This window comes from Echinops telfairi, unplaced genomic scaffold, assembly GCF_000313985.2.
Source record: "Echinops telfairi isolate 266 unplaced genomic scaffold, ASM31398v2 ScPeMD7_443;HRSCAF=831, whole genome shotgun sequence".
NCBI lineage: Eukaryota > Metazoa > Chordata > Mammalia > Afrosoricida > Tenrecidae > Echinops > Echinops telfairi.
In genome coordinates, this window is record NW_022104341.1 from 83,611,488 (window position 1) to 83,623,801 (window position 12,314).

The 12,314-nt window shown below is 44.5% G+C and overlaps 1 protein-coding gene across 1 annotated transcript in view; it reads right to left on the reverse strand.

Annotated features, from left to right (window-relative positions):
- The window catches only part of ARMH1 (armadillo like helical domain containing 1), a 63,195-nt gene extending 51,004 nt beyond the window's left edge, over nt 1-12,191 (reverse strand). Inside the window, exon 1 of the mRNA XM_004699694.2 lies at nt 12,096-12,191. The gene's annotated coding sequence lies outside the window, so the exon portion shown is untranslated. The remainder of the gene's footprint in view (nt 1-12,095) is intronic.
- Nucleotides 12,192-12,314: the final 123 nt, after the last annotated feature.

Here is a 12,314-nt window from a genome sequence, read left to right on the forward strand (position 1 = left end):
TGTCTCTGGGGCCGAGGAACCCCACTTGAAAAAACCAAACTCAATGCAGTAAAAAAGCTGGTTCTTTCATGAAAAAAAATTATCAAGGGTTCATGAAGGAGGAAGGGTGGGGAAGAGGGGGGATATGAGGAACTGATATCAAAGGCTCAAGTAGAAAGAAAATGTTTTTAAAATGATGATGGCAACATATGTACAAATGTGTTTGACACACAATGTATGTATGTATGGATTGTGATAAGAGTTATAAAAGGTCCCAATAAAATTATTTTTTTAAAAAACCTGGTTCTTTGAAAGGATCGACAAACTAATGGCAAATCTAACCGAGGAAAGGAAGGCGCAAACATCAATAGCCAGGATGAGGGTTGTAACTGGGGAAATCACAACAGACCCCAACAAGATTAAAAGGATAAACACAAAGTACTATGAAAGTCTGTACTGCAAGAACGTCAACCGACCCATAGCAAAAGAAGAAATAGATATGGTTATCAAGAAACTACCAACAAAAAAAGCTCCTGAACCAGACGGTTTCACGGGAGAATTCCACCAAGCATTCAGGGAAGAGCTGACACTGATCCTCCACAAATTATTCCAAAACATAGAAAAAGGTGGCAAACTCCCAAACTCATTCTATGAAGCCAGTATAGCCTTGATACCCAAACAGGGCAAAGATCCCACAGGAATCAAGAACTACAGACTAATAGCGCTAATGAACATGGATGCAAAAATCTGTAACAAAATATTGGCCAATAGAATACAAAAGCATATAAAACACATCATCCATCATGATCAGGTGGGATTCATTCCAGGGATGGAGAGATGATTTAACATCTGAAAATCCATCAATATTATTCATCACATTGATAAGAAAAAAAGATAAGAAATACATGATAATTTCAAATGCTGATAAAGCATTTAATGATAACCAACACTCATTCCTAATTAAGACACTCAAGAAGACAGAAATAGAAGGAAAATTCCTCAAGTTAATGCAAGCTATCTACAAAAAGCCAACAGCTAACATTATAGTTAATGGAGAAAAGATGAAAACAATCCCACTGAAAAAGGGGACGAGACAAAGATGCCCTTGTCCCCACTTCTATTCAACATCTTATTGGAGGTCTGAGCTAACAACATAAGGCAGTGGGAGGACATTAAAGGTGTCTGACTGGGAGAGGAGGAGGTGAAACTATCACTATTTGCAGATGACATGATTCTGTACATTGAAAATCCCCAAAGCTCCACAATAGCAGTACTGACAGTGATAGAGGAATATGGAAGAGTGGCAGGATACAAGATCAACAAACAGAAGTCTATTAGTTTGCTATATTTATTGGACAAAACCGTGGAAGAGGAGATCAAGAAGGCAGGACCTTTCACCATAGCCAAGAACAAATAGAAATATCTAGAGATATATTTAAACAAAAAAAAACAAAAACAAAAGACTTACACAAGGAAGACTACAGGACCCTACTACAGGAAACCAAAAGCGACCTCCACAAATGGAAGAATATCCCATGCTTGTGGAGCGGAAGACTCAATACAGTAAAGATGTCAATCTTACCAAGGCACTATATAAGTTTAATGCTATCCCGATTCAAATACCAACAACCTTCTTCAAAGAACTGGAAAACCTGACCACCAATTTCATATGGAGAGGGAAGAAGCCCAGAAATAGCAGAGAACTCCTCAAGAAGGACAAAGTCAGAGGGCTCGCCTTACCTGACTTTAACACTAGTCACAGGGGTCCAAACAGCATGGTACTGGAAAAATGACAGACACTCAGACCAACGGAAAACAACAGAAAACCCAGAAATAAAACAATTAGCATATAGACAAGTGATTTACAACAACGGCCCAAAAAGCATCAAGTGGGAAGTTGTGTTAGTCTGGTTATACTAGAGAAACAAATTCATAGACACTCACATGTGTATAAGAAAGAGGTTTATATATAAGAACAGTTGTCTCAGCCCAGTCCAGATCAAGACCATAAGTCCAATATTAGCCCATATGTCTGATACCAATCTATAACGCCCTCTTCAGACTCATGAAACACATTCTATGACGCTGAATGTATGAAGACCACAGGCCAGTGGGTGGGAAGTCTTCTGGATCCAGTGGTGGTATAAGCATCTCAGCGCTGGCTTCTCCTGCTCAGGCACTAGCACAGTTCCATGTGTCTTGTCAGCTACAAAGTCTTCCAGGGAGTGAGCAGAGGGAGAGAAGTGTCTCCCATCCCAAGAAGGAAAAATACAGCAGTTCCCAGAATTCTCAGGAGAAAGCCATGCCCACACAGACATCTCATTGGCTATCTTTGGATTGACAGGCTAAGCTCCACCCTTCACTCTTAACCTCTCAAGTTCCAAATTGACACCAGATTATGTACCTACCACAGAGGTGGATGCCCTCTTTAACAAGTGGTGATGGAAACAATCCCATGCACATGAACAAACTCCAGATAGATCACAGACCTAGAAGTAAAATCCCAAACTATCAGGACTACCCATGAAGGAATCAGGGTAAACCTAAGAACCTTGGCTCAGGGAATACATAGGCTAAGTGCAATAGGGAAGGGTACACACACAGGTGAACCTGAAATCAACAAGTGGGATAGACTAAGGATAAAACACCTGTGTGTATTGAAAGAATTCACCACGAGAGTCACAAGAGAACCCATAGACTGGGAGAGGATTTTTAGTAAAGACGCAACATACAAAGGGCTTATTACCAACATCGACAATACCCTCCTAGCTTGCAAAAGAAGGAAAACAGTTAATCCCTCAGGGAGTGGACAAAAGACCTGAAAGGTTCACTAGGGAGGAGACCTGAATGGCCAATAAACATATGAGAAAGTGCTCCCGATCATCAGCCATCAGAGAAATGCAAATTAAAACAACCACAAGATACCTCCCACCTACCATCCTTGAGGGTAGCCCAAATCAGAAAACCAGAGAGTAACAAATGTTGGAGGGGGTGTGGTAAGATAGGACCTCTCCTCCACTGCTGATGGTCCTATAGATACGTACAGCCTCTGTGGAAAGCGATCTGGTGATATTTAAAGCAAATGGAATTTGAGCTACTCTATGACCCAGCTATCCCTCTACTGGGCACATACCCAGAAGAGTTAAGAGATAGACCATGACCAGTCATCTGCGCTCCACATTTTATTGCGGTGCAATTCACAATGGCAAAGAATTGGAAATAACCAAAATTTCCATGGATAGAGTGTGGATTAGAAAACTGGCACATACACACAATGGAGTACTATGTATCACTAAAAAGCACTGATCATCACATGAAGCACATTGTCTCACGGGAAGAGTTGGAGGAAATTATGCTAAGTCAGCCAATCACAAAAGGACAAGTATAACACGAGTCCCTTGAGGTAAGTATACACAGCACAGTAGGTATAGAAGAAATGCCACTTATCTCACACTATAGGGGCTGAGGTCCAGGCAGTTGGACGGGGTACAGACCAAACCCAAAGAAGTGCATGTTATTCCAACACAAAGAAGGGGAAAGTGGGGGAGGTGGAGGGAGAAAGGGGGAAAAACAAAGGCGGGGGGCGATGGCACTGGGGGAGCAGGGAACTAACCCAACAGGGGGAGAGTATTGGTTATGTCTCCGCAGAATTAGGAGTGTGCATGCTGACCCCACCACGGTCACCAAACCTTGAGGGCAACGTAACCACATAGAGCAACTCATGAAGAGTGGGCCTCAGGGCCGGCCTGATCCTCTCCACAGAAGTCTGTGCTACAGAGGACAACACTAAACCTACAGGCTGGGGAGAGAGACGGGCCTGCCACACCCACACGGAAGCAAACCAAAAGGAAAAAAGAGAAAGGGACTGTATGGGCACCCCAAGCCCGGAGGACGACATCCCTGCATGGAGCCGCTAAGGCACAGAGAGGACTGTAGGGCTGACAACAGTTCGAGACATGATGTCCCCTCACTGGAGCATGCTGCAACAGAGGACAACACTGGGGACACATGGCAGGGAGTTAGTCCGGTCTGAACCTCCCACAGTGGGGCAAACCAAGAAGGGAACATAACGGGGTGGTGCAAACCAAGAAGGGAACATAACGGATCAGCCATGGGAGCAAAACCGAGCCGCAAAGCCCCTGAGGAGCCCCCAAAACCTACTTCAGACTAGGAGGGGCAGTTCCTGGAATTCCCCCAGGACCAGTGGGGAGATAGTCATAAAGGTCAGTGGACAGACTTGGAATTATCTATGTTTTTTCCTAGTTATTATCTTTTTTTCCTTTTCCTCTTTTTATCCAATCTTTTGTTTCCTTTTTGTTTTGTCTCCATTATTGTTGGTAAGAGGCATGGGAAGCCAGCTTCAGGAGAAAGCGAAGGGACTGATGGTCCCAGAGGGACTGGTGGGGAGAGGGCAGTTAGGAGGTGGGGAAGGGAGTGGTGAGCAAACAACACCATCGATAGGGGAACAACTATGGACTTAAAAGCAACAATAAGGAGGACTTAGAGATCTGGGGAGTGCTGGAGGACAGCAATCTAGCTGAGAGGAATTACGGGACTAAGAGGCAGTTGAAGGGTGCGCGTGATGGTGGGGCAGGAGGAAGGTAAAAGGAAACAGGAAAGATCTAGGAAGCGAAGCTATAAATAAAGGTGTGTACATATGTAAATACATTAATTCATAAAAACAGAGGTACGTATAATTTTGAGGAGCCCTGGGGACGTAGTGGGTTACTTGTGGAGCTGCTAACCATACAGTCAGCAGTTCAAAACCACCAGCGCCTTGGAGGGAGAAAGATGAGACTCTGCTTCCGTAGTTACCATTTCACCACTGTAGAAAACAATACCGGTTTCATTATTATAGCATCACATTGCCTTATTACTTATTTGGGGTCTTTGTGTGTGTGTGATAGATTCTAGATCATTTAGGAACACGAGCATCTAGTCTCACTACTGTCAAATTGATTCCTGCTCATAACAATCAGATAGGACAGAGTAGAACTACCCCTGAGGGTTTCTGAGTCTGTAAGTCTCAGAAGCAGGCAGCCTTTTCCTTTTCTTTTCTGCATATATATCTATGTTTATTGCAGAAAGTTCTATAATAGCAAAAAGATGGAAATAAAAATCAATGGATAAACCAAGTCTGGCACATTCACACAACAAAAAATTATGCATCCCTAAACAACAGTGACAATTGAATGGTCGAATTGTATGGCACGTGAACCCTAAGTCAATAAAACATTAAAAGAAAAAAAGTTACTGATTTGGAAAACCACAGGGCAGTTAGTTTTAACCAGTCCTATAGGGTCACTATGAGTTGGAATGAACTTCATGGTAATGAGATAGACACATATATGTTTCAATAGGTTCACACCAATTCTTTTGCTCGGTAACTTGCATTTTTACCTAATACAACAAGACTATTTTCGCATGAGCATAGGTACATTTCAGCAACTTTTAAAATGGAAGCATATTATTCCATTGATTGGATGCTCAATAATACTAATCAATTCCTTTTTGTTGACATGTTAGTGTTTTCTGTGTAGCTATTACAGCTTTTAGTCTTATCTCTAAAAAAAAATAGAGGTATTGGCCTATGTACATATACTTATTTGGCAATACACTGAGGTAGTAGATGAACTTTGGGCCTCTCCTCAAGTCCTGCCTCAACATTTGTTCTAACAACCTGGCATTTTGTGATGTTCACCCTCTTGGGACGATAATTGAAGACAAAATGGGTGCATAAGCAAATGTGGCGAAGAAAGCTGATGGTGCCTAGCTATCAAGAGATAGAGCATCTGGGGTCTTAAAGGCATGAAGTTAAACAAGCAGCCATCTAGCAGAGAAGTAACAAACCCACAGGGAAGAAGCTCACCAGTCTGTGTGATCATAGGTGTCCTGAGGCTTCCTCACCTCCCAGTATCATGACCCCTGTCCTGCCTTTCACTGCAGACTACACCGGAGCATGTACAGATAAGAGCAGGTACAGATAGGAGATACAAGCTCATGATACACAGAATCCAGCTACAGGAATGGGAGTAGCAATACCAGGAGGGTAGGGGAAAGGTGGGGAGAGGAGGGCAGGAAGGGGGAGTTGATAACAATGATCAACACATAACACTTACCCCCACTCAGGGGCATGAACAACAGAAACCATGGGGGAAGGGAGATAGCAGTTGGTATAAGATATGATAATAATAATTTATAATTTGTCAAGGGGTCATGAGGGTGGGAGCGGGAGAGGGAGAGAAAAAAGAGAAGCTGATACCAAGGGCTCAAGTAGAAGTAAATGTTTAGAAAATGATTAGGGCAACAACATATGTACAAATATGCTTGATAGAATTGATTAAAAAAAACTAAAATAAAATCAGGGGGAGAAATGTGAAAAAGATACAGTCCTCAAGGGTACGGTGTGGGGAGAGCCTAGGGTCCTACAAATGAGCGATTTAAACTCCAATAGTGTGGTATGTGCTGCAGTGGGTTGAGCACGGGATACTTTGGAGCATGAGGGAGGGTTACCTAACCTGCTTTGGTTGGGTGGCAGCCTGTGTGAGAGGCTTTCCAGGCTGAAAAGGAATGTGCACCCAGCCAGGCAGGGAGATGGGGAAACTGTCCTGGAAGGAATATCGTGTGCAAAGACTCCACGGTGAGAAAGTGCGAGGTCTGTTTTTAAAATTGAAAGTAGAAGCAGTACAGTATGGCAGTTACAAATGATCTTCTACCTTGTGGCTCTGACTCTGAGCACACTACTTAACCCCAGTAGGCTTCCAGTCCTTACCTGTGAAGAGACAATAATAGAAGGACTAACTACCTCACCTATAAATAAACGTGAACAAAGCTTGGTTCTCATTTTCATTGCTGGGACTGTTCATGCTGGCTGGAGGACAGGGTGAGGGAAGTAGCAAGACACAGGCTGGAAAAGATGGCTAGAGATCAGAGAGCAAAGGCCCTTCTATTTTCTACTTCAGGGCTTGCACTCTACCCTGAGGGCAACGTGAGGGCCTTGACGGGTTCTAAGTCCAGTGACAAGAGATTCTGTTTTAGAAGCATCATCTTGACTGCCGCATAGAACGAGGATTGAGAGGGACATGATAGGCTATGGGGCACCAGTTAGGAGGTCATTCTGGTAACTGTAGAAGAGGCTGATGACAGTAGGGTTGGAGAGCTATAGTGTGCAGGAATAACACATAGGTAGCAGCGACAGGATCTGGCGATGAAAGAAAGGGAGGAATCAAACAGGATGCCGTGCATCCGGCTTCAGAGAGAAAATGTCGCTGTTGTCAGGCGCCAGGCAGTTGGTTCTGACTCAGTGACCCTCTGGACAGCAGAACAAAACACTGCCCAGTCCTGCGCAGCCACTGTGCTACCACATCTCCCAGAGGGCCTTCCTCCACCTTCCCAAGCATGATGTCCTTTTCCAGGGACTGGTCCCTCGTGATGCCATGTCCAAAGTGCGTGAGATGAAGCCATGCCATCCTTGCTTCAAAGGAGCATCCTGACCATACTTCTCATAAGACAGCTTTGTTTGTTCTTCTGGCAGTCTGTGGTACGTCCAATATTCTTTGCCAGCAACATAGAGAAAGATCCACCAAGTACCCTCTTCCCTCTCTTTTTCCTCCTTACCCAGACCATACCGGCAGCACCTAGCCTTCCTTCCCAGACAGGGACAAAGGTCCCTTTTACATGTGTATCAGATTCTGAATCCTCTCTCTTCGATCTTTCCATCTTCTCTGATTTGTATTTTATTTAAGTTTTTTTTTTAATTTAAGTTTTATTGGCCCTTCATCCACATGTCAGTCTTGTCTTATACCTCATCTCTGTTAAAGTAAATACAAAATCTTTCCTTCATTACCTATCCCTTAAGCTTCCACACTTTCTTATTTTTTCAGTCCCAAATTCCCCCAATGACTCCCTCTGGCCTAATGGACTGGGTCTCAACTCAGTGCAGCATACAAGGCCTTTAAAATTTGGCCCCAATCTCACCTCATCTGTCACTTCCATATTGTAACAAACCTCAACTTTTCAGTTCCCTGGGCCTTTTCAGAGACCTCTGCCATTGGAACCAACCAACCTTCTTTTTGTTCCCCTTTGGCAAATCCCCAGAGACAATCAACTATGGGCTCTCGGCTCTGTGGTCCTATCTAGAATACAGTACCCCTTCTTCAGCAATGTTATTACAACCCAATCGCTTTTCTTCCACTAGCATGTGAGTTCCTCAAGGACAGGGGGCAGTCTTCCCTATCTTTGTGTCTCCAGAGTCTGACATAATACCTTGCACAAAGTAGGTGCTTAATAAATGCTGGCTGGGTGAATGAGTGCAGACATCAGTCAGCCTGTTTAGATGATTCTATCTGAACACCCATGATATGTAGGCCCATAAAATAACCAACTTACCAAATCTGCCATTTGCACAGTAGCAGCATCTCCATCCAGGAGAGCCCGTGCAGAGTCTATGAGGCATTTTACAGCGATGCCAGGAAATAGCAAAGTCAGCAGCAGTGTCATCTTTGGACATTAAAGGACAGGGATTCAGGGCCATGAATGGTCAGTTAAACTGTAATTGGAGTGAACTGTTCCTCTACAGACCATCATGTTCTTTAGCTGCAGCCAAATGGCATTCAAGAAGAGAACATTTTTCGAAATGTTGAAGAAATCATTTCCAATTTGGTGCTCACAACCAGAGACTCTAATGATCAGTGGAAATGAGAAGCAAACAAATTAGCACTAATGGAAAATTGCTTTTGGAAAAGAGAATTTAATTTATGGTCAACTGATCATGGCATGCAGCAGCATGCAGTAAAAGGCAGATTCACCAGCTTGATCATAAGAAGTGGAGCACACATGGAAAGCCAGAGGAAAAATATACGGGTGCCATCATGCTTATTGGAGTCGCTCTGTAAGTGGCAGACAATTAAAATAGTAATTATTTTACCTTGGAGGGAAAGTGATCAAAAAAAAATCAAAGCACACAAAATTAAAATCTGGATTAGGAACCTTTGTCCAAATTGGTGTGTGGGTGGCCTTCTCACCTTGGCAAGGTCTTCTGCAAGGGAGAGAAACCTACTTTGTCTTCAGCCCAGAGTAGACTCTTGGATTTTAATTTCCTCTCTCTCTTCAGAGGTGATTAAAAATCTGGATTCATTCATAAATCACTTCTGTAGTAGCCAAATGGGTCTTCATACAAGGAAACTAAAATCACCAAATCTGAGACCTCACCTTCCATCTAAGGCAAAGGCCTTTGGTAACAAGAAGAGGTATTAAAAACCAAGAGGCCAATAGGTCTTGTTTCTAAATAAAATTCCCTGAGGGTTTTTTTCTTTTCCTGTTTGTAAAAAGTGAATTGAATGATACATTTCTAAAGCAAAAAGCCTCCAAGGCATGTACTGCCAGTTCTGGCTCACTGTCCCCAAATGACCTTGGGGACAATAAGGCTGTCACTGTCTTCCTGTTTCTGCAGGTTCCACTTATAAAGTGGGTCAGAGGCCTTTTCCTTGGGCTCCCACTCCAAACCTCTCATTGTGAGCTCCCACTCTTTCATTAAGTCACCCCCACATACACACGTGTGCATGTGCACACAAGCACATGCACACACATTTCCTCCACAGCGAAATCGGGTGCCCTTGGCTTCACTTCCATCTCAGAGGCATGTACACTCCAGTTCAACGCTTCCTTCTGAGAGCCTCTTCCTCTGCCCACTCACCCTGCTCAGGCCAGCCACTGCTTCCCTATAGGAGCCGTCCATCTGCCCCTATCTTTCCCCACACCCTTCCTTTCCTTCCATCCTCTCTTCATTGACTTCTTTCCCCCATCTCCTCCCTGCAGAACCCTCATCCTTTATCCTTTCCCCCACCCTCTCTGTATTCACAGACCCCGTTTTTCCTCTCTCCACCTATCCATCTACCTCCACAAATCCTGACTGCCGGTCAACCATGCAGGTGACTGGCACTCTCCTTACCTCTGTGGTGTTCCGTGCTTCATCTTCCCTCACCTAACTTTCTGCCCTTTCTTCCCTTCCCAACCCTCTCAATGTGCTGTCAAAAACCCTTGTTTGTGCTTAGCAGAGTTTTCCCACCCTCACCATCCCCACAGTCACGTTGTTCATCTCAGCTGGCTCTTCCCCATATAGTCCTCCCTTATGAAGGGTGCTCACACTCTTACACCCAAAGGATCGCAGGGTTGGGATGGATACCAAAGTCCAAACGAGTTCCTTATTCGACTTCCTTCTTGTAAAAATGCTTGCTATTTTGCAGTTAGGCTATATTGCCAATAGCTATATTTGCTACTTTGCTATTAGGCTAGATTGACCTTTGCTCTTCCTCATGCTATTGTTTACAGATTCTAGAACAAAATGCTTTATCCATCAAGGACTTTAGTACCCAGGTCCAGGTCCCCCAAAACACCAAAGCTCACTCCCTGCCATCAAGTTGGTGCTGAGTCATAGTGATTCTCTAGGACAGGATAGACTGCCCCTGTGAGTTTCTGCGACGAACTCAGTCTCCCACATTTAGATCTCCAGTTTAGATTTCTCCTGTGAGAAGATGCAAAGAAAACAGAACCAAACTCACTGCCATCGAGTCGATTAACACACAGTGATCCTAGGACAGCATACAACTGTCCCTGTGAGTTTCCAAGACTGTAACTCTTTACCAGTAGAAAGCCTCATCTTTCTCCCACAGAGGGGTTGATGGTTTCAAACTGCTGCCCTTGAGGTTGTATCCAATGCATAGTCCACTACACCACCAGGGTTCCTGTGAAGACCCCAGCCAGCTATATCTAACTGATTTCAGGACACCTCTACTTGAATGTACCATTGGCATTTCAAATTTATCATTCTCAGACTAGAACTGATCCATTCCTAGACACTAGTTTCTTCTTTGTTCTGTTTGCCCAAGCCAAAAATCTAGAACTCATCCTCCATTTCTTCCACATCCCATCAGTTACTTGGTGCAGCATTTTGCAGCTTGTGAGTGTCTAAGAAATCCATCTTCTTCCCTTAATTCCTGATGCCACTCCATCCTTTATCCATTGCCAGCAAGTGGATTCTACTTTACAGTCACCCTACTGGGCAGAGTAGAACTGCCCTATAGATCTCCCAAGGCTATAATCTTTATGGTAGCAGGCTGCCATGTCTTTTTCCTGTTCTGCAACGTATGATTAACATCCGAGTGCTTAACCATTGTGCCACCAGGGGGCCTCTCCATGCCTTAGGCCACTGTAATCCGTCATCATACGGCAACAACATCCTAACTGGTCTTCCTTTGCCCAGTCTATTCTCTGCAACCATCTTCCTAAAACAAAAACTGGATCATTACTCGCCCAATTAAAGCCCTGCAATGACTTCCTACTGACCTCAGGAGAGTCTAATTTCTAGGCTCATAAAATGGATTAGAATTTTTTTTTTTTTTAATCATGAGTAAGATCTACTGCCTTACAAGCCCAAAGCTCAGTTTGGCATCAATGACTCTTCAAGATCTGGGCCTAACTCTTCTTACCAAGATTGTGATCTTTCCACGAGTTTCTTCTCTGCTCAGGAGATGCCTGTGTATTCTGGCACTCATTCCTCACTTTCCCCCTCTTTGCACTCCCTAAAGGGGGTCTTTTCCTTTCCAATCTGCATCTCTTCCAAGGCCTAGCCTCAAAGTCCTCCGGCTGCCATGACTACCCCATTCCCTCGGTTCCTAAAATCCCAAGGGCCTACTCTTGTAATAGTTATCCTCGGTGCAGAAGTACAGCTGGTTCGTGCATGGCAGCTTTCCTCCCTGTTAAACCTCACTGCCATACAGTCGACTCGGACTCAGAGTGAGGACGGAGTAGAACTGTTCTTCTGTGAAGACTTATGGAAATCAGGCCAAATGCTTAAGTCTTCATTTCGAATCTAAGGACTCTTGTTTAGTTCCGTGTCTGGTACATCATCCCCCAAAGCAGAGAGATATTTACCGGGCACCTAGTATATATATACCAGGCACACACCCCAGCAACCACCCAGGGAAACGCAGGAAAGCTGCTCTAAGTTCTTTTCCCCTCACCCCACACCCTGGCCACCCGTCGCCCTCCACTCCGCCCCAACCGAAAGGGAGGAGGCGCCGGCACGAGCGTCCCTGCCGCTGTGTTCGTTTTTCTACCTCCGGCCCTCGGAGCTGATGGAGCCAGAACACTTAATTCAAATGGTATCGCCGTCCACGCTGCAGGATAAAGCGCCGCCGACCAGACGAGAGACTCGCCCAGTTACCAGAACACAGCAACTCCCTGAGACCCTCGTACCTACACAGGGGGCTGGGGACTCTACGTGACCGGCGTCCAGGCTGACCAATCCCTGGTCCAGGTCAAGCGAGTCAGCCAAT